Source organism: Desmodus rotundus, chromosome 3 (genome assembly GCF_022682495.2).
Source record: "Desmodus rotundus isolate HL8 chromosome 3, HLdesRot8A.1, whole genome shotgun sequence".
NCBI lineage: Eukaryota > Metazoa > Chordata > Mammalia > Chiroptera > Phyllostomidae > Desmodus > Desmodus rotundus.
Window position 1 is genome coordinate 105,619,707 of NC_071389.1, and position 23,865 is coordinate 105,643,571.

Below are 23,865 nucleotides of genomic sequence, written 5' to 3' on the forward strand. Positions count from 1 at the left end.
TAGGGGGTGGAGAGGGAAACTGCTGTCAAACATATTAAGGGAATTTGGATATTTTTTGGTTTCCTAGGAGTGTTGATGGTTATTACCATTATTTAGGAGAATGACCCTTTTTTTAAAATGAGTATATCTGAAGTGTATTTAGAGGTAAAATTATCTTCAATATGTGTGTGTGCAAAAATGTGTACATATAGTAAAAACATGAGTGTTAAATGTTGAATCTGTGGTATATATAAGTTGGGGGTTATCATACTATAAACTTTTCTGTATGTTTGAGTAAGTAAAGCAAGAAGTTGGGAGAAAATAGTCCTTTCCAGATAGCATTTATCACTCACTCCTACTCGCCTTTCTCCTCCTACCTCAGGCCTTCTTCACCTGTGTAGTATCTTCTACTGTCCTCTTTAAACATTGGAATGCCTGAGAGCTCTTCTCAGTTTGTATTCAACCCTAAATAATCTTACCTGTCCTATAACTTGGAACACTGTGTAGATGCTGAGCTTCCTAAGTTTATATCTTCAACCTCAACCTCATCCCTGATCTTCAGACTCATATATCCATCTGCCAACCTGGTATATTCCCTTTGTGCCAAGTAGACAGAATTTTAAATTTAATAATGTGTAAAACTGAACACTTAAGTCACATCAGTCACTTCTGCTCACCCCCAAATAAAACGAAGCACTTGTTCCCTACCTGCTACTCCCACATTCTTCCACATCTCCACAGAGCAAGATGAGAAACCTTGCTCTTTGATTCCTCTTTTTTTCATTTGTGCTATACATTTAATCCCTCAGCAAATATGGTCAGCTCTACTTTTAAAATATATCCAGAATCTAAGTACTTATCCATCTCTCACCACTACCATCTGAATCCAAGCCACCATTCATTCCATCATAGATTATAACAATTTCTCAACTTTGGCACTATTTGACATTTGGGAGCAGTACTTCTTTTGGGGGGAGTGGGCTTAGCAGTATCTATAGCCTCTTCCCACTGGATGCAAGTAGCAACGCCTCTTCCACAGTTGTGACAACCCAAAGTGTCACCCAACAGCTAAAATGTCCCCTCGGAGCAAAACTGCCTCCAGTTGAGAGAGCCAGTGGATTATAGCCATGGCCTCCTGTTCTCCCTGCTTCCTTCCTTCCCTCCTTATAGTTTATTCTCCATCTAGCAACCAAGTTGTCCTGTAAACACATAGATCATTTCATACCTTTCATCAAAACATTCTAGTGGCTTCCCATCTCATTAGGATCAAATCTATAAGTTTCTACAGATTCCTTTTCTGCGTGCACACACACATAAGTGAAGCTCATGTTTTTCTTGTGTAGAGCTGTTTTCTTGCAAATTATCAAGGGCACCCCTTCAACTAGGTAAATGCAACCCTTTACTCTGCCTTATTTTTCTTTACTGCATAATTTATCACGGTTGTATTTGTTGAGTGAATGGTAAGGTGAGAAATACAATGATAATAATGTACACAAGATGCACAATTTTAATGTACACAATTGCAATAATGTACCAAAATAAGTGCTAAAATTTCAAGAAAGGCTTAGCACCTAACCTAGCCCCAGAGATTCTTGAAGGGTCTCCCAGAAAAAAAAAAAAATGATGCCTAAATAGGACTTACTCTGATATTATAGAGAAGAGAAAGGTTAGTAACAGAGAGGGAAGAGGAAGAGTGGAGCAAATGATTAGTTCAGTTTTGAGCTGATTCCAAGGTACCTCCATGAGGAAATTGTTCCCTCAGGTAATTAAGTGATAGGAGTTTTGATCTGAGGAGAAATGGTGGTACTGTAGGTACAGATTTCGAAATAATAAATAGAAATGAGAGAATGTTTACATTGTCAAAATTGGAAGGAAAGCTTTGTCATTTAGTATGATAAAATAAAAAAAAATATTGAATCAAATGCCACAGAGGGGAAAAATGAAAGGGTGGAGACTGCTGATGTGTTTCTCTATGACAAGGGGAATGAAGGAGATAGGGTCATCTGGTCATCTGTACTTTAGAACTCTTGGTCTTCCTCAGGGCTTACCAAAGTTTTGATTAGAGAAATAGAGCCTGCTAGCTATGACAAGTCACATAGGTTCTAAGGTTATTTTAACTATTATGTATTAGAAAAATCACTTTTTTAAACTTGGAGATCTTTGAGAGGGGCTTTAAAGTATGGTTAATGATATGTTCTTTTTATCTCATTCTTAAATTTTTAATTTGGGATTGTAAACTATGTTTTTAGTATAACTGAAATAGTTATTTGTACAACAAACCACTCCAAAACTTTGGAGCTTTAAAAAAAATGGCTTATTGTTGCCCTGGCTGTATGGTTCAGTTGGTGGGGCATCGTCCTACAAACCAAAAGGTTGTAGGTTTGATTCTGGGTCAGAGCACATACCTAGGATGCAGGTTTGGTCCCCAGTCAGAGTGTGTATGAAAGGCAACTGATCAGTGTTTTTCTGTCATATTGATTTTCTCTCCCTCTCTCCCCCTCTTCCTCTCAAAAAAAAAAAAAAAAAAAAAAGGCATGTTCTTGGGTGAGGATTAAACAAAAGTTTTTTTTATTTCTCATGATTCTGTAGGTAACTATAAAGTTCTGGTCTCCCCTGGGTCTGCTCCTGCAGCTCCAGTCAATCTACAATGTCCACAAATGTCTGGGTCTCATGTGCTGCTTGTCAGCTGGCCCTCTGTGTCTCCCAGAGGTCTGCTTGGTAGTCTCTCTCAGACTTCCTAACATGGCAGCAGAAGTGTTCAAGAGGACAAAAGCAAAAGGCTTCAGGACTTCTTCTGAGACGTCAGAAGTTGCAAACCATCACTTCTGCTGCATTCTACCACACTGTTACTTATGCAGATCAACTCATTTAAAACTTACAACTATGCTATTAAAAGCAGATACCAATAATACCTTCATTTTTAAAATGAGGAAACTAAAGCTCAGCACTATTTTGACCCATGAGTACAGGCAAGCCACAGAACTAGACATGGGTTTTAATATCTCTTTACTTATCAGTAAATTTGTTAACATTAATGTATCTGATCCTGATTTCTCAACTGTAAAATGGTGTTAATACTCCTATACAGAATTATTTTTAGGATTTTTAAAAAGATTTTATTTATTCACCTTCAGAGAGAGGGAAAGGAAGGGAGAAAGGGAAAGAATCATCCATGTATGGTTGCCTTTTGCGCTCCCCCGCTGGGGGACCTGGCCTGCAACCTAGGCATGGGCCCTGACTGGGAATCAAACCAGTGATGCTTTGGTTCACAGGCCGGTACTCAGTCCACTGAGCCACACCAGCCAGGGCTAATAATTTGATTTCTAAAGTGCCTAGCAGAGTGCATGATAGCAGTGCTCAAAAATGTTAGTTTCACACCTTCTTCTTACTCTTCTCAAGTTTCTTTATTAGATGAGGAAATGTTTTTATGCATACTATTTGTCTCATTATCCTAAAAAAGTTGTGAAAGTCCTAGCCTAGAATTATTATTAAAGGAGATTGTCATTAAAATTCCAATAGCAGAGTGACAATAAAAAATATTCCATTCCGATGCAATTAGTTATTTGAAGACTGCAATCTTAGCTGTTCTACCCTGAGGTGTTAGTGGCTGATGATCACCAAATATATTACTCTCCCAGAGGTTACTTATATTTTCAGAGGAAATAAAATGCCAATGAAGGAATAAAACAGAATTTTAGGTTTTGTGGCAAGCCAGTGAGGAAACTAAGATTAGGAAAGATTTTTTTTATGGTGTTCCTTGTGTTCTCCCTGTCACCATGGGCCAGCTTTGGCATGTTATCAAGTAACTCACCACACTTCGTGTTACATATTATAGATTTGGGTTTCCACAGGAAAAAGAGGAGATGCCTTTAAATAAATTCATATCATGCTATATTATTACATTTGCATATATGACATTTAGATAAACACAGATGCAATTACTGTACTATAAATGCAACTACAGTGCTGACAAATTAAGGTTTGGGGCTGTTAGGGGTTGAACTGTGTGCACCACCACCCCCACACCACCCAATCCATATGTAGAAGATGTAACCCCAGTATCTCAGAATATAACTATATTTGGAGCTAAGGTCTTTAAAGAGGTGATTAAGTTAAAATAAACTCTTTATGGCAGGCCCTAATCCAGTATGACTGGTGTCCTTATAAGCAGATTAGGACACACATGCACATGTACCCCAGAGAAGACCACATGAAGATCCAGTGAGAGAGTGACCATGTGCAAACTAAAGAAAGAGGCCTCAAAATACATCAAAACAGGCAACACTCAATCTTGGACTTCCAGTATCCAGAATTGTGAGAATATAAATTTCTGTTACTTAAGCCACTCACTTGTGGTATTTTATTATGACAGCCCTAGAAGACTAATACAAGGCCCATTTTCCACCCTTACATATGATTTTTAATGTTATTTTTTTAAAACCAAAAATTTTTGGTTTAGGAAAAACAATTAGGAATGGTTTATAGGAACCATTTCTTAAAAAGTGGTTAAGTCTTATGATCTGGTTTTTGAAATAGACCAGGTTAGAAGTGTCTTCTTATCCTTTATTTTACCCCCATGACCATAACCCCTTTTCCTTTTATTTCTCTATCCTTTTCACCCTGCCCTACACCTCTACACCACTCTGTCCCATTCCAACATGAATGCATAGCAGATGGCTGGCTCTTTCAACTTCAGTCCTTAAATTTTCAGGTATATTCTCTCAAGCCTTGGCTATTTTTCCTAAGCAGCAGGTAAATCTTCCATGTTGTTTTTCTATCTTCACTTTGTAAAAAACACATGAGTAGCCTGACTGAAGAAGGAAAGAAGGCTTTAGCATTTATGGAGCACCTATTTTATGCTAGGCACTATGTTACTTTACATAAGCCATCTCCTTTAATGAGAAAACAGCAGTGGCTTAGTTTGGAAAAAGAGAAGGAAGAGCAACTGTGATAGCCTTGCGATGTCACTTTGGAACTTTTGAGTCTGGCTATTGCCCTACTTTTTGTATACTTAGCCCTGCCATTATTAGATCCACAGTACCTGGTGGTTATGAAAAGTACCCTAACTACAGGTCCAGCAGAAGTAATGCCTGCTAAATTGGTTGGTGGGGTATGTGAATGTCTTGCACGAGATGGACAGCAATTTGAACATTTCACCTAAAATGTCGTGTGGAGTACTTGAGCGTGATGTTGTTATGTTACAGAATTACATGCTTATGATTTTGTAATAAAATATTTTTTAATAAAAAGGCATTATTTGTGTATTTAAATCTCTAGATAAAATCATTTTGTAAGATGTGAAAGCAGCATATCCTTGGAGTATCCTTGGGGAAAGGCTCTGGAAAAACTAGGGGGCTTCTGAAAGTATGTTGTTGACAGTCATAAGTAATTGACATGTCCATGCCCCCTTCTTCATGGAGAGTAACTGGAGGAAAAATGGAGAAAGTTGCTAATCCCTGGACTATTACAACAGTTATAATAGTCAAAAAGGGATAGCTAACTCTAAGTACATTGGAATCATGCCTGATCTGGTGTAAAATATCTTCCACCTAGTTGTGAAAAGACTTCAAAATAGTTTTCCATAGACTTGGAATTCTGAAGAAAAAGGAGTTCAAGTGAAAAGATTAACTCCATACATCAGGGGTCAGCAAAATATGGCCTGTGGGTTAAATGTGTACCGAGGCCTGTTTTTTTTATGTCCCTTTGGCTAAAAAATGATTTTTACCTTTTTAAAGAGTTGTTAAAAACAAGAGTATGTGACGGAGGCTATATATGGTCCACAAAACCTAAAATATTTATTATCTGATTCTGCAAAAAAGTTTGCCATTCCTTTCATATAGTTAGTTATAGAGGATATGTTTTGAAATCATCTCTGTTATATTAGTTTGCTAGGGCTGCTGTAACAAAGTACCACAAACTGGGTGGCTTAAACAACAGAAATTTATTGTCTCACAGTTCTGGAGACTAGATATCCAAAATCACTATGTCAGTCAATATGGTGGGTTCATAGTGAGGGCTGTGAGAAGGAATCTGTTCCAGGCCTCTTCCTAGCTTCCATTGGTTTGCTGGAAGATTTTGGTGTTCTTTGGCTTATTGACATTACCATGCCAATCTCTGTCTTCATGTTTACATGGCATTTTTCTTGTACATTTCTGTTACTGTCCAAATTTCCCTTTTTATAGGGACACAGTCTTACTGGATTATGGTCCACCCTTATGATCTCATCTTAACTTGACATTTGCTAAGACCCTATTTCCAGATAAAGCCATATTCACACATCCTGGGACTTAAGACTTCAGCATCCTTTTGGAGGATACAATTCAACCTATAACATTTTCTCCTTTGTTTTACAGATAAGAACACAGAGGTCAAGAAAGTATAAAGAAGTCATTCAGGTCCTACAGCTGTCTATGTGAAGAACTAGTATTAAAATGTAGGTCCTCTGTCTGGTCCAGTACTTGTTCACCTACATGCTTTATACCATAATATACAATTGATTAGTTATATTATTGCACATGTTTCATGTGCCTTCACTATTCACAGAAGAAGAATAAACTAGAGATGAATCAGAATTAATCCATCATTTCCATGACAGAAACAAGCACACTATGCACTAATTTTACGTTAAATTATATATACCATCTTTGTATATTTAGTTTAGAAAGAATTGATCAGTTGTTGTTACTGGAGAGTGTCTAAGTGTACATGCACAGTGCAAGCTAGGTGGTGGTGGTGGTTGGAAGTTTGTAGAGAGCATCCATTGGCGTGGATCTATACATTGCCCATTGCAACAGCATTGCTGAGCAGGTGTTCATCCAGAGCTCTATACTCAACTTTTAACCTTTGCCAAATCACTTCCTTAAGCCTTAATTCCCATTTCTTTAAGAGAAGGGATGAGATTTTCAGAAATCTCATATAATTCTAGAATTCTAAGATTCTAATTCTGAATGTAATGAGACCCTCTTGTGGTAACTGTTGGTTAGGGACCATATATCTAACTTTATATTAAGGAGATATGCTAAACTTTACAGACTGAAACTTACCTGGCCTGAGCAGTATATATGGGTATTAATTGTGGAGCCCCCATGTCTAATTATAAAAACTTGGTAAAGCTATCTAGGTATACATTTTAGTGATGTTTGATTACAAGGGGGAGGAATATTGCCAGATTGTCATTTTTCTCTTGTGATTACTGGCCAAACTTCTGAGTGAAGAACAAAATTTAAAAGGTTATGTACCCAGAGATAACTTAATATTTCTTATCACTGGCATCCCAAAGAATGGAGTTTCATTGTATCTCCTTTGTACTCCCTTGGTATTTTCTACCTCTTGTACAACCTTTTGTGGTAGTTAACCTGCAAGATGGCCTCCAATGACTCTTGCCCTTCATTACTCATGTACTCCTGGCCTAAGTAGGATTGACTTCTGTGACCAGTAGGATATCATGGAAATGACATTGCTCTGAGGATATTTTTAATTGACTGTGATTAACTTCAATAATGCCAGAGCCACCTGGGTTGTACCTGTTGGGAAAGGTATAAATTACCTCTACTATTTTATTTGGATATAAAGGCAATATTTTAAGTAGGTTTTTTAAAAAACAAGGTGTTTTAAAGATGAAACACAAATGCAGTTGTCTGTATGGGGGATAACATTTTAACAAGTATCTAAGCACAGCAGAATCAGAACTGTTGAGTTGGCCATCTTTAGAGAATTTACTGAGAAAGGAATGCCTTTTATTCCTGCTTGCTTGTATTTTTAATTGAAAATAATTTCAAACTTACAGATAAGTTGAAAAAAAATAACATGAAGAACACCTGTATACCTTTTACCTAGATTCACCTATTAAGATTTTGTCTCTTTTGCTTTATCATGCATGCTTCTCTGTGTTCTCTCAATGCTTGCATTTTTAAGTACTGTGTATGTATACATGTGTACTTGTGTATGTATTAGTCTGTCTGGAAAAAGTGCAGCCATTATTAATATAATGTGAATGGTTTGCACAACATTGATGTAACCTGGCAGGCAAGGATAATGGACTGGAATGTGCATGCATGAACAATGATGACTTCACTGTACTAGTCAATGGGGGCAGTAGACACCATTGAGTGAGTATATGTACTGTGTGGCCGTCACATTCAAAATGACTGAGCAAGTAGAGCAATGAATCTGCATCCAATTTTGCATTAAGGTTGAACATTCCTCTGTGAAAACTATTTGGGTAATTCACGAGGCAGCAGCTACGGGTAACTGGTGGTTGGCAGCTTCATTACGATGACGTGCTTGCTCATGCATCACATCTCATGCAGAGTTTTGGGGCAAAACATCAAATCATCCAGGTGACTCAGCACCCCCTACAGCCTAGATTTGGTGCCCTGTGTATACACACACACAGAATATTTATTCTAAATCATTTAAGGGTAGTTTACATACAGCATAGCTCTGTACCCATAAGTTCTTAACTGTGTAATTCCTAAGAATTACAGTTAAACCAGTCAGTTTAACAGCCTTGTTGGAGACTAGAAGATAAGATAGATTTTGTTTTTTTAATGCTTGAAGTTCTGAATTGTTGTACTTGTTCTGTGCTGTATGAAATGCCCAGGAATTCACTTTAAAAAATAATAGCACTGAATTTTTAATTATTTACCTATTTATTTATGCATCGTTCCCAACAGTATCACAGGTGAATGTTTCACGTTAGTTTAAGGTGTGAAAGATGTCTCTTTAGCCTGAAGATAAAAAATAAACTTTGCATCTTTTGATGCTGTGATTTAATTGTGATTTTGTTCCTGACTCTCTCCATGTGGCCAGAGTCTTCAGCAATTATTTTCACCTGATGACTAACCCATTCTCAGCCACTCAACTTTGTGACCTTGGTTTCAGTAGGGGAATGCATGGGCTTCCCAAAATACTCTAATTGGAAATTGGAAATAGCATACTAATATGCTGGAGCTGGGATTATTTCTTATAAGAGTACCACTAAAGATAATTGTTTCTTCCAAACATAACATAGAGGAATGAGTATGGCTGTACTATTGTAAATATTTTTGATCTTCGACTAAGATTGTATTACCTAGGAAGATTGATATTTTCATGTGATTCTCAATATAAGAATAAAGAAATGTAATAGCTATCTATTCTAAATTCTGTATTATACTTTGTTAATACAATAGTTAAATACCAGCCCAAAGCAAGGGAGCTGTGAATTTTTATTATTGTCAGAAACATGACTTTAAAAGACACATAGAGAACAGAAAGGAATTCAAGAAGACCCAGGAATTTCACATAAGATTGAGGAAAGATTGTGTGTGTGTGTGTCTTTATATATATCCCTCTATGTTGGTAAATACCAAAGAGAAATATTTAATTGATAAATGTATATTTTAATCAAAGTAATTTTCTGAGAGGAAAGGAACATATACATTTACCCATGAAGTTAAGTGTAGTATATAAATATAATTGATCTCACATATCATGTTCATGCATAGGAGGAATTAACATCATTAAAATGTCCATACTACCCAAAGCAATCTATAGATTGAATGCAATTCTTATCAAAATTCCAATGACATAATTCACAGAACTATAACAAATAGTTAAAAGAAATTCTGTTCTGGGGACTGTTACATTGAAATGCATGTAAAGCATTTGTAGCAGTTTAAAAATAAAATATTTAAAATTATTTAAATTGTTTTGGATGCTTCAATTGTATTATATGTGATTAACCTTTCACATTTATTCACTTGAGTTGTTAATCTGGAGAGTGTACTTGTACTGGAGTTTACTGTTAGTTGTTTTATTGTTTCTTGTTGGAGAGTTATGATTTAAAAGACTATTCTAATGAAAACATTAAAATTTACAATTTGACATACAAAAGGGTTGTCCATTAATTTTCTCCAATGTAGCCTTTTCAGAGCAAAAGGGCTGCTGTTACTATTTTTCCCCTCCCAGCATGAGACAAGTCATTTGAGCTCATCAAATGTACAAAGTTTTTTTATGCTGTTGCTATCAAACACTTAATAAATAGAGGGAAATATAAATGATATGTTTTCTATCATTGTAAGCAATGAAAACTTTCTAAAAAGAAATTTATATGGAACCACAAATGCCACATAGCAAAAGTAATCCTGAGAAAGAACGAAGTTGGAGGAAACACACTACCTAATATCAAACTATCTTATAAGGCCATAGTACTCAAAACAGCATGGTACTGGCATAAAAACAGACACATAGATCAATGGAACAGAATAGAGAGCCCAGAAATAAACCCAAAACTTTATAGCCAATTAATATTTGGCAGAGGAAGCAAACACATACAATGGGCTGAAGATAGTTAATTCAGTAAATGATGTTGGGAAAAATGGACAGATAAGTGCAGAAAAACAAAACTAGACCACCTTCTTATACCACACAGAAGAATAAATTCTAAATGGATCAAAGACTTAAATGTTAGACCCCAAAATATAAAAACCATAGAGGAAAACATAGGCAGCAAAATCTAGGACATTGCTTGTAGCAGTATTTCTTTGGATATATCTCACCAGGCAAGGGAAATGAGAAAATAAACAAATGGGACTACATTAAACTGAAGACTTTTTGCACAGCAAAGGAAAGCAACACAATAAACTCACAGAATGGCAGAACATTTGTTAATACATCTTGGGTAAGGGGTCAATATCCAAAATTTATGAAGTACTCAACGAAATAGTACACCACCAAAAAACAAAAAAGGAACTGAATAGACACTTCTCCAAAGAGGAAATACAGAAGGCCAATAATTGGAAAAGATGCTCAATATCACTAATCATCAGAGAAATGCAAATTAAAACCACGATGAAGTATCATCTCACACCTGTCAGAATGGCTATCAATCAAGTGCTGACAAGGATGCAGAGAAAAGGGAACCCTTTTGCAGTGTTGGTGGGAATGCAGGCTAGTGCAGCCACAGTGGAAATCAGTAAGGAGATACTTCAAAAAATTAAAAATGGATCTGCCTTTTGACCCAGCAATCCCACTTCTGGGAATATACCCAAAGGAACCCAAACACTAATTTGAAGTACATAAGCACCCCTATGTTCATTGCAGCATTATTTACAATAATCAAGATATGGAAGCAGCCCAAGTGTCCATCAGTAGATGAGTGGATAAAACAACTATGCGACATTCACACAACGTAATACTACTTGGCTGTAAAAAAGAAAATTTTACCCTTTGCTACAGTATGGATGGACCTGGAGAACATTAGGCTAAATGAAATCAGTCAGAGAATGACAATACCAAATGATTTCACTCATATGTGGAATCTAGTGAATAAACTGAATTAGCAAGGAAATGGGGACAGACTCATAGATGGAGTGCAGGATGACGGCTGAGTGTCAGGATAGGTTAAGAGGTAGACAGATTGAAGAAAAAGGAAAAAGGACTCATGGACATGGACCGCAGTGTGGTGATTGCTTGGGAGGAGGGAGGTAGAAGGGGACTAAATAGTAATGAAAAAAAAAAACAACAAAGATTAAACTTAAATAAATAGATATAATTGATCTTCCAAACTACTTTAGTTGGGCTGACCATAGTATGACAGTATTGTGAGCCATAAGATAGGCTCTGATTCTTATTATAAATGGAACATACACTGCTTAGAGTGTCTTATTTATATTGTTTATAATATAGTTTAAGAGTTGACGAGTTTGTCTTAAATTTAAAAGTCTGTGTTGCAATACACAGAGCTTACAGAGCAGAATTCAAAGTGTTTTAAATTCCTTAGCACAATGTGGTATATAAAACTACTTAGTAAGTCTATAAAATAAAAACTGGTTTAGTGTTGGAAATTTTATATGCTTCAAACTTAAAATGGTTTCTTTTTCCTTAAAATTTTTTTTATTATTAATGTTCAGATACAGTTGTCTTCATTTTCCCACCACCAATTTCTCCTGCCCTACCCAACCCCACCTCCCACCTTCAATCCTACCCCCCTTTGGCTTTGTCCATTGGGTCCTTTATACATGCTCATTTATGATCCTTTCCATTCTTTGCCACATCATTTTCCTCCCTCCTCCTGTCTCCTTACTGTCAGTTTGTTCTTAATTTCAATGTCTGGTTATATTTTGGTTGCTTGTTTGTTTTGTTAGTTAGGTTCCACTGATGGGTGAGATCATATGGTAATTGTCTTTCAATGTCTGGCTTACTTCACTTAGCATAATGCTCTCCACGTCCATCCATGCTGTCATGAAGGGTAGGAGCTCCTTTCTTTCTGCAGCACAGTATTCCATTGTGTAAATATACCACAGTTTTTTGATCCATTCATTTAATGATGGGCACTTAGGCTGCTTCCAACACTTGGCTAGTATAGATTGTGCTGCTATGAACTTTGGGATGCATAGGTTTTTTTGGATTACGGTTTCAGGCTTCTTACGGTATAATCCTAGCCGTGGAAATGCTGGGTCAAAAGGCAATTCCATTTTTAGTCTTTTGACGAAATTCCATAGTGTTTTCCACAATGGCTGCACCAGTCTGCATTCCCACCAACAGTGCACTACAGTTCCCTTTTCTCCACAGCCTCACTAGCACTTATTGTTTGTTGATTTATTTATGATGGCCATTCTCATTAGTGTGAAGTGGTATCTCACTGTGGTTTTAATTTGCATCTCTCTGATGGCTAGTAATGCTGAGCATCTTTTCATATGTCTCTGGGCCCTCTCTATGTCCTCCTAGGAGAAGTGTCTGTTTATGTCCTTTGCCAATTTTTTAGTTGGCTTGTTTGTCATCCTGGTGTGAAGTTGTGTGAGTTTTTATATGTTTTGTAGATCAAACCCTTGTCTGAGGTCTCACTGGCAAATATATTTTCCCATACAGTTGGTTACTTTTTCATATTGCTAATGTTTTCTTTAGCCATGCAGAAGCTTTTTATTTTAATGAACTCCCATTTGTTTATTCTTTCCTTTATGACCCTTGCTCTAAGGGACATATTGGTGAAAATATTGCTGCGTGGAATATCTGAGATTTTCCTGCCTATGTTCTCCTCTAGGACTTTTATGGTACGATGACTTATATTTAAGTCTTTTATCCATCTTGAGTTTATTTTTGTGTATGGTGTACATTGGTGGTTGAGTTTAATTTTTTTGCATGTAGCTGTCCAGCTCTCCCAACACCATTTGTTGAAAAGGCTATTTTTACTCCATTTTATGCTCTCCCCCCTTTGTTGAATATTAATTGACCATAGAGACTTGAGTTTATTTCTGGGCTCTCTATTCTGTTCCATTGATCTATGTGTCTGTTTTTATGCCAATACCAGACTATTTTGATTGTCGTGGTCTTGTAATACATTTTGATATCAGGTATTGTGATCCCTCCTACTATGCTCTTCCTTCTCAAAATTGCTGTAGCTATTCAGGGTTGTTTATGGTTCCATATAAATTTCTAAAGTGTTTGTTCTATATCTGTGAAATATGTCATTGGTATTTTAATAGGAATTGCTTTGATCTATAAATTGTTTTTGGTAGTATGGACATTTTGATGATGTTAATTCTTCCAATCCAAAAACATGGTATAGTCTTCCATTTGTGTCTTCCTTAATTTCTTTCCTCAGTGTTGTGTCGTTTTCTAAATACTGGTCTTTTACCTCCTTGGTTAGGTTTATTCCTAGGTATTTTATTTTTCTTGTTGTTACAGGAAATGGGATTTTTTTCCTGATTTCTGTTTCTGATATTTCGTTGTTGGTGTACAAGAATGCCTTCAATTTCTGAATATTGAGTTTGTATCCCACTGTTTTGCCACATTCACTTATTAGGTCAAGTAGTTTTTTGATGGAGTCTATAGGGTTTTCTATGTACACTATCATGTCATCTGCAAACAATGACAGTTTTCCTTCCTTCTTTCCAATTTGTATGCCTTGTATTTCTTCTTCTGTCTGCTTGCTGTGGCTAGAACTTCCAATAGTATGTCTAATAGAAGTGGTGAAAGCAGACATTCTTGTCTTCTTCTGGATCTTAGTGGGAAAGCTGTTAGGGTTTGTCTTTTGAGAATGATGTTGGCTGTAGGTTTTTCATATTTGGCCTTTATTATGTTGAGGTATGCTCCCTCTGCTCCCACTTTGCTGAGTGTTTTTATCATAAATAGGTCCTGTACCTTATCAAATACTTTTCCCACATCGATTGATACGATCATGTGATTTTTGTATTACATTTTGTTTATATGGTGTATCATGTTTATTGATTTGCAAATATTGTACCATCCTTGCATCCCTGGGATGAATCCCACTTGATCATGGTGTATGATCTTTTTGATGTATTGCTGGATGTGGTTGGCCAATATTTTGTTGAAGATTTTAGCATTTATGTTCATCAGCAATATTGACCTGTAATTTTCTTTCTTTGTTGTGTCTTTGTCTGGTTTTGGGATTAGGATGATGCTGGCCTCATAAAAAAGAGTTTGGGGGTCTTCTGTCTTCTTGGATTTTTTGGAATAGTCTGGGAAGTATAGGGGTTAGCTCTTCCTTAAATGTTTTGTAAAATTCTCCTGTGAAACTGTCCAGTCCAGGGCTTTTGTGTGATGGGAGTTTTTTTATTACTGTTTCAATTTCGCTGTTTGTTATCAGTCTGTTCAGGCTTTCTGGTTCTTCTTCATTCAGTTTTGGAAGGTTATATTTTTCTAGAAATTTGTCATTTCACCCAGGTTGTCAAATTTCTTGGCATATAGTTCTTCATAGGTATTTCTTACAATCCTTTGTATTTCTGTGGAATCAGTTGTAATCTCTCCTCTTTCATTTCTGATTGATTTTTTTTTTGATACTCTTTCTTTTTTTCTTGATGAGTCTGCTTAAAGGCTTGACAATTTTGTTTATCTTTTCAAAGAAACAGCTCCTGGATTTATTGATCCTTAGAATTGTGCTTTTATTCTTTATGTCATTTAATTCTGCTCTGATCTTGGTTATCCTTCTACTTGCTCTGGGCTGTCTTTCTTGTTGTTCTTCCAGTACTTGTAGATGTAGGGTTACGTTGTTTATTTGAAATGTTTCTATCTTTTTTAGGTAGATCTGTATTGCTGTGAATTTCCCTCTCAGGACTGCCTTTGCTGTGTGTCCTATAAGTTTTGCAATGTTGTGAGTTCATTTTCATTTATTACCAGGAACTTTTTGATTTCTTCCTTGATCTCATTCTTAACCCATTCATTGTTTAATACCATGCTGTTCAATCTCCATCAGTTTGAGTGTTTTGGGTTTTTTTCCTTGAGGTTGGTTTCTAGTTTCAATCCCTTGTGGTCAGAGAAAATGCTTGATATGATTTCAATTTTGTTGAATTTGTTGAGGCTTGTTTTGTGACCTGTCATGTAGTCTATCTTTGAAAATGTTCCATGTGCATTTGAAAAGAATGTACATTTAGCTTCTTTGGGATGAAAGGTTCTCTATATGTCAGTTAAGTCTGTTTGATCTAGGACATTGTTCAATGCCACCATATCCTTTTGATAATTTGTTTGGAAGATCTATCCATTTTTGACAGTGGGGTATTAAACTCCCCTAGTATAAGTGTTTTGCTGTCAATATCTTTCTTGAAGTCCTCCAAGATTTTCCTTATATATTTGGGTAATCGTATGTTGGGTGCATATATGTTTATAATGTTTATGTCGTCTTGATAGATTCTTCCCTTGAGAATCTATCTCAAGGGAAGAGATAGACCCTCTCTTCCCCCTGACCCTCTGACCCTATGTCCTTCTGTGTCTCTTTTTATGGCCTTTGTTTTGAAGTCTGTTTTGTCTGATATAAGTATTGCTAACCCAATTTTTTTTCCTGCCTGTTTGCTTGGAATATTTTTTCCGACCCTTCACTTTCAGTGTCTGTAGGTCTTTTGTTCTGAGGTGGGTATCTTGGAGGCAGCATATTTGTGGGTCATGTTTTCTTATCCATTCAGCTACCCTATGTCTTTTGATTGTAGCATTTAATCCATTTACATTTAAGGTTATTATTGATAGCTACTTACTCATTGCCATTTTACTTCCTTTGTACCTTTGTTCCTTTCTCTCTCACTGTTTCTCTTCGTCTTCTTAAAGCAGTTCCTTTAGCATATGTTGCAATGCTGGTTTGGTGGAGGTGTATTAATTTAGCCTTCTTTTGTCTGGGAAGCTCCTTATTTTTCCTTGGATTTTAATTGAGAGCCTTGCTGGATAGAGTAGTCTCAGCTGCAGGCCTTTGCTTTTCATTACTTGGAATATTTCTTGTCATTCCCTTCTAGCTTGTAATGTTTCTGTTGAGTAGTCAGCTGCTAGTCTTATCAGGGCTCCCTTGTATGTTACTTCTTGTTTCTCCCTTAGTGCCTTTAAGATTCTCTCTTTGTCTTGGAATTTTGCCATTTTAATTATGTGTCTTGCTGTGGGCCTCTTTGGGTTCTTCTTGTTTGGGACCCTCTCTGCTTCCTGGACTTGTATGGCTTTTTGTCTCATCAAATTAGGGAAGTTTTCCATCATTACTTTTTCACTTGATCTTAGCCAAAAGGCTGAGAAGCGATCCATCATTACTTCTTCAAACAGGTTTTCTATTCCTTGCTCCTCCTCTTCTTCTGGTATCCCTATTTCACAGACATTATTCCATTTCATGTTTTCCTGCATTTCTCTTAACCCCTCTTTGTTCTTTTTGAGTCTTTTTTCCTTTTCTTGCTCTTTCTGGGTGTTTTTTTCTACTTTTTCCTCCAGCTCATTGAGTTAATCCTCTGCTTCATCAAGCCTGATTCTGATTCCTCTACTGTGTTAATTCAGAAATTGTATTCTTCATTTCCTCTTGGCCCTTGTTGATTGTTTCTATGTCCTTTTTTATGCTGATATAATTTAAGTAAGTTCCTTGTAGTTTCCCTGTAGTTTTTGGTAATTCACACTGAGCTCCTTGAGCTTCCTTACAACTATTGTTTTGAACTCAGTGTCTGATAGTTGACCTGCCTCTATTTCATTTAGTGTTCTTTCTGAGGATTCCTCCTTTCCTTTTGATTGGGGGGTTATTTCTTTGTCTTCCTATTATTTGTGGGACCCTTCTTGTTGGGTTCTGCTTCTTAAATTTATGTGTTTTGACTTTCTGACTTTGTGGTGTGAACTTTTATGGTGGGAGGCCTGTGAGATTCGGTGGTGAAGTCTCCTTAATCACCTGAACTTGATGCTCTTGGGATGACCTTTCTGCCAGTTCTTTGGGTGTAATTGGGTTTTGATTGTTGTTGGAGCTTTCTTTGGTGCGTCCTTCCCTCCAGCTGGTTGACTGAGGGTTACTCGACCCACCACGTCCTGTGTGCTGTTGTGCACGTGCTGCCGGAACAAAACCACAAAGCCCAGGAAACAAACTCACACCCACAAAAATAACTCCCCTCCCCCACAATTCCACTATCAACAACAAATGAACCAGTATTAATAACGCGTAAAGAGATTAAAATTATTATAAGGAAGGGGAGTGGATATTAGATGACCTACCTAAAAAAGAATGATTTCGAGAGGGTAGAGGGAGGAGCACTAATAAGGATTGGGAATTGGAACAATACGAAGAGAGAAAGTAAAATTTACCTCATGAATATAAAAGAAAATGAAGAATGTGGAATGGAGTAAGAGAAGGGAAGTGTATATTATTAGGTTTAAACAGAAATGAAAATAATATATAATAAAATTAAGTGAGAGAAAAAAAGGAAGTAAATCATTAATAAAAATATAGGAGTCAAATTGGAAAGATCCACCACAGTACTATCAAAAACAAATGAGCTAAAATTAATATAGGTGGTATGGGAATAAGAGGGAAAAATGAAACAAAGAAAAATCTAAGTGTTGTTTAGAGGAATGAGAAGTGATTTTCAAATGATAGAGGCAGAGGGAATGGTAATAGGAACAAAAACCAGGCTAAGAGAGGGAAAAATTAAAATTTGGGATGTAAGGGAAAGGAAAAAAATAAAAATAAAAGGGCAAGATGAAACTGAAATAGAAGAAAGACAAAAAAAGAAAAAAAAAGATTAAGACAGTGAAATTAAAATTTGAGACTAAAAAAAGAGTAGGAGAGGGGACCAGTAAAATTTGATATTTGAAATACAGAATTGGTGAAGCTCTAGTGATAAAATTGAAAATACAATGCAACAACTACCCTACCCACAACCAATAAGCAAAGATTGTTAAAGGTAGAGAGAGAATGTGGGTATTTTAAGAGGGCAAAAGGATATGAAATGATCCTTGATAAGAAAATTGGTTTGTGTGTCTGGATGGGGGAGAAATAGTAAGAGTGTGGAATGGAAACAAGTTGTAGCTAGACAGAAAACAAAATTTGAAGTGAAAATAATACAAGGAAAGTGGAAAGTAAAATGGGCTAAGAGGAGGAAGGGGCAAATATGTGAATTGAAATACACTATAGTATAAAATCTAGTGACTTACTGTGTACAGACTTTCTGGACAAGAAATGAATGTTAAAAAGCTATGCAGGAAAGAAAATACCACAAATCATGAAGAAGACTACAGTGGCTTTCCTCTCCATAGCCTCTTGTATTTACCCTTGTTTTTTTCTTTCTGGATCTGCCTCTGGTGATGTCAGATGTTGACCCCATCTGATCTTAGGCAGCCTGTTCAATAATTCCAGTGATCTGCTGTTACTGGCTGTCTCCTTCAATTGTTAATGTGGTCACTCTGCACTCAGCACTCAGGTTTAAGCACCATATGGTGGGGCTGAATCCCTCTTGGGGTGGAGGCTATTATTTCCTCTCAGGCTGCTGCTGCTAGGAGGGGAGTGGTCTGCCTGAGCAGGATGGTTGCTGCATATCGGGGTTGGCTCAGCACTGGGATCCCGACATCTACTCTCTCAGTTCTCTCCCTAAGGCTTCCATCCCCAGTCTCTCCTCAGGCGTCTCCAGCCCACTCTGCCCTCACTTTTGCCAGAGCCCAGGGTAAGTGGCTGCAAATGAATATTTGTGTGTTGGTCCTTTAAATGACTCTTGTGTCTCCTGTCTGTCTCTGCAGCCCTGCCACTTTTTGCTGCTGGTTGTTATCTGTGTACTTTTTGGGCTCTGGTGCTCTAGACTGGGTATCCTAGCTTAGGGTTTAGACCCCATTCTTCTCTGTGGCATCCAACCAGTTGCTTAATTATCCCTCTGATACCGCCGCCTGTGGGCACCCAGTCTGCACTCTCGAGTCTCTACCTGCACTCCTTACCAGACAGGTTGTGCTGAAGCTGGTTCTTCTGTCTGTCTGAAGTTATATGGCTTCTCTCTGGCTATTGTTCAGTTGTTTGTTCTGGGGGGTTTCTCCACAATTGTAATTCCAGATTGGCCCTGGGGGGAGGTCAGTGTGACTTCCATTCACTCCTCCACCATCCTCCATCTCTTGGGTTTCTTTGTAATATGTCTTCTACCTCCCTCTCTATGCTCCTATCCTGCCTCAGACCACCTTGAACTACATCTTTTAACAACAGTAAACATCTTGTCATTACCTTGCTCACATCTAACTTTAACAATTTAGAATTGCACTGTCCATTTTGATAGCCATTACCTCCATACAGCTATTTAAATTTAAGTTTAGATTCATTACAATTATATTAAAAATCCAGTTCCTATTGCAGTAGCCACATACCAAGTACTTAATAGTAGCCACATGGGACTAGTAGCCACCTTATTGGACAGTGCACATAGCAGGATATTTACATTATTGCAGAATGTTCTACTGGACAGTGCTTTCTTGGAGCCTTTTGTTTACTATTTCTTGCCCACCACTGCTTTGTCTCTTTTCTTATCTGTCTGAAGCCTACTTGACCTTCGAGAGTTAAATTGTGTCATTTAATACAAGAAACATTTTCAACCAGTCCTGCTTGTTTCCAGTTTCTGGGTTAGATTCCTGCCTGCAGGTGTCTTCCCTCCTTGCTGAGTTCCTAATCAGGACTTCTGTCAAAGCAGGAGTCCTGATTAGGAACCTCGTTTCCATTATACATATTCATCATATCATCTCCTGGTCTGGCCTCAAATTCATGTGGTTCTCTTCATCAGCAACACGAATGCTTATACTCCCCAAGATTAAGCAAACTGTAAGGGTCTGTTATAGACTGAATGTTTTTGTCACCCAAATTTATATGTTGAAAGCCTACCATGCAATGTGATGATACTAGGAGGCAGGGCCTTTCAGAAGTAATTAGGATTAGATGAGGTTATGAGGGTTGAGCCCTCACTGGCATTAGTGCCCTTAAAAGAGTCAAAAGAGAGCTCACTTCCTCTTTGCTCTTCACTGTGTGAGGACACAGCAAGAAGTTGGCAGTCTGCAACCTGGAAGAGAACTCTTGTCACAACCCAATTCTATTGGCACCCTGATATGAGACTTCCAGCCTCCAGAATTGAGAAATAAATTTCTATTCTTTATAAGCCACCCAGTTTTTTTTTGTTATAGCAGCCCAAGCTGACTAAGACAAGGTCAGGTGACAAATTTTTAATCTTTGTGGGCCAACTACCCAACTCTGCTATTGTAGCGCAAAAAAGAATGGCAATAGCTGTGTTGTAATAAAACTTTAGAAGAATCATATATGGGCCAAATTTGGCCCAGGAGCCATTATTTGTTAAACATTTCTCTAGGCCTTGGGTAGACAAACTGTTTCACTATTCAGCTATAATCAAAAGCTGGGCTGTGTTATTTATGTGATGTGACTAGAAGGAGCCATCATATATCTACTCCTGAGTAATATGAATGATAAGATTCAATGGTGGGATTTGATTCTCTTTTGTGTACAAAAAAACCTGTTTTTTGTATGAGGCAGGTAGATATGCTACTGTAAGTCTGCGTCATCTACAATAGAAAGAATGTCCTCACATAGCCAGTGGTTTTCAGGGAAAGGGTGTTTAAATTATGATTACCAGTGGTTATTAGATAATGGAAAAATATGGGGAATTGATAAAGACAACTCAAGGGGAAAACATGATAGAAATTCTCTAAAAGATTCAAATTTACTTTCTTGCCCCTTGGGGTGTCATTCTAGTCTCTAAGTTTATTCAGCTAATAGTTGTTAAATGTTATGTGCAAATGCAGTCTAGACAATGTCTTCTGAGAATGCCCTTCTACTAGGAAAAAATGCCTAATATAAATGATCGGATTCTGCTTTTCTGTGTATATAGCTCATTGCCTGGCATGTGGGAGATGCTCAATAAATATTTGCAACTTAATTATTAGCTCCTATTATAAATCAATAAAATGATCTTTTTTTGCAGATTACTTTCTAATGGGTTCAATTAACATGAATCAATGGATGAGTTGATAAATAAAACAAGCCAAAACTAAATGTTCAATCTTGAACCCAAGGTGAATCCAAATAACCTGTGATGTGTAGTGATTGAAACAAGGTCACTAAAGTAGCTCTTCCTGTCTCATACTGCCACAAAGAACTGAAATATGTAAAAGGAAGTGACTGAATTAAATAAATACAACAGACTCATTTATGAAAAGAAGAAGAGCTAATTTGGGGGTTAGAAGCAGCAGGGTATTTGCTGGCTAATAAAGCAGAACTAATATTTCTTTTTGAACACTTACTAATTTTTTGGTTTCTGGTGTACTAAGACTTTTTTTAAGTGAAAAACTTTCAAATAAGTTTTTTATTTTTACAGATGAAAACTGAATCTAAAAGAGATGAAGTAGTTAATGTGAGGGAATCCCTCTCTTCTCACTGTCTCTGTGTCAGAAATAAAGTCTTGTTCTAGGAGACTGAGAGTCTGCTGTTTTATTTTTTCTGTCATATGTATGATTATATATTCATTTGTATTGTTTTCCTTTTCCTCCCAATTGAGTGGCTCCACTATGTACCAGATGGTTCTGACTTGGTTAATAGTATCCATTCCTTTTACAGGTTGTCATTTTTTATTTTAATCACTCTTTCCAAGATGCTAGCAATAACCTCTTACCCTAATTTAGTATCGATAATCAATTAAATTGATTATTAAAGATTATTTGATCAAAGGCAGGAATTAACATTTTTAAATGTCTTATATGCCAGGAACCATGCTGTTATCATCATCACCATTGCTACGACTTACAGAGTAAATACAAGGTACCAAGCACTAGGCTGAGGGCTTTACATACATTATCTCCAATAATCCTCACAGTCACTCTGTGAGGAGAGTACTATTATTGTCCTCCAGGTGATTTCAGTGAAAAAACTGAAACTTGTGGGAAAGTCTAATTAAGTTTGGTAAGGTATCACAGTCACAGTAAGCTATTATACAAACCCATTCTACCTAACAAATCTTCACATCTTCCTAAATGTTCTCAAAACTCTACATGGTGGGCATTATATTATGGTTGAGGTCATAATAAAAAGTAAATTATCCTAAACTAAGAAATGACTATTTCTAAGCTTTTTTGAAAACCACACCCCACAGTGGGAAAAGCATTTTACATTTAAACCCAGTACACAAATTGTAACTGAATAAAAATTAAAACAATTAAATAAAAAATAAAATAAAAATAAAAAATAAATAAAAAATAAACCCACTACACACACATAACAAATAAAAACTGTGCGAACTAGTACCCAACCTTTAGTGTGACACCCTCTGAGGTTTCTTATTATTCAAATTCATCTTTTAATTTATTTTAAAGTATATTTTATTGGTTATGCTATTACACTTGTCCCATTTTTTTTCTCTTGTCCCTTTATTCCCCTCCACCCTGAACCTACCCTCCCACCAGCATTCCCCCACTTTAGTTCATGGTCATGGGTCACACATATAAGTTCTTCGGCTTCTCCATTTCCCATACTATTCTTAACCTCCCCCTGTCTATTTTGTACCTACCATTTATGCTTATTCCCTGTAACTTTTTCCCCATTCTCCCTCTTCCCCTCCTCACTGATACCCTCCATGTGATGTCCATTTCTCTGATTCTGTTCCTGTGCTAGTTGTTTGCTTAGTTTCTTTTGTTTTTGTTTTTGTTTTTTAGGTTCAATTGTTGATAGTTGTGAGTTTGTTGTCATTTTAATGTTCATAGTTTTGATCTTCTTTTTCTTAGATAAGTCCCTTTAACATTTCATATAATAAGGGCTTGGTAATGATGAACTCCTTTAACATGACCTTCTCTGGGAAGCACTTTATCTGCCCTCCCATTTTAAATGGTTGCTTTGCTGGATAGAGTCATCTTGGAGATAGATCCTTGCCTTTCATGACTTTGAATACTTCTTCCAAGCCCCTTCTTGCCTGCAAGTTTTCTTTGGAGAAATCAGCTGACAGTCTTACGAGCACTCCTTTGTAGGTAACTCTCCTTTTCTCTTGCTGCTTTTAAGATTCTTTCCTTAATCTTTAATCTTGGGTAATGTAATTATGATGTGTCTTGGTGTGTGCTTCCTTGGGTCCAACTTGTTTGGGACTCTCTCAGCTTCCTGGGTTTCCTGGAAGTCTATTTCCTTTGCCAGATTGGGGAAGTTCTCCTTCATTATTTTTTCCAATAAGTGTTCAATTTTTTGCTCTTCCTCTCCTTTTGGCATCCCTATGATTTGGATGTTGGAACATTTAAAGTTGTCCTGGGGGTTTCTAAGCCTCCTCATTTTTTTGAATTCTTCTTTCTTCGTTCTGTTCTGGTTGAATGTTTATTTCTTCCTTCTGCTCCAAATTGTTGATTTGAGTCCGTTTCATTCCCTTCACTGTTGGTTCCCTATATATTTTGCTTTATTTCACTTTGCATAGCCTTCACTTTTTCCTCTGTTTTGCAACCACACTCAACCATTTCTGTGAGCATCCTGATTACCAGTGTTTTGAACTCTGCATCACATTGGTTAGCTATCTCTTTGTTGCTTTGTTATTTTTCTGGAGTTTTGATCTGTTCTTTCATTTGGGTCATATTCCTTTGTCTTGGCACTCCAGTTATGTTTTAAGGGGGAGAGTGCTAGGTATTCTCCAGGGCAGGGCAACCACAGTGCTGTATGTG

At 36.9% G+C, this 23,865-nt stretch overlaps 1 long non-coding RNA gene across 3 annotated transcripts in view; it reads left to right on the forward strand.

The window, feature by feature from the left end:
• The window catches only part of LOC139440796 (uncharacterized), a 102,234-nt gene that overhangs the window by 9,424 nt on the left and 68,945 nt on the right, over window positions 1-23,865 (forward strand). For 2 of the 3 annotated variants that reach the window (XR_011651009.1, XR_011651010.1), the window contains exon 2: window positions 6,333-8,291. The exons of the other annotated variant lie outside the window; for it this stretch is intronic. This is a non-coding gene — a long non-coding RNA (uncharacterized lncRNA). Of the gene's footprint in view, window positions 1-6,332; window positions 8,292-23,865 lie in introns of those variants that run through there. 3 annotated transcript variants of the gene reach the window in all.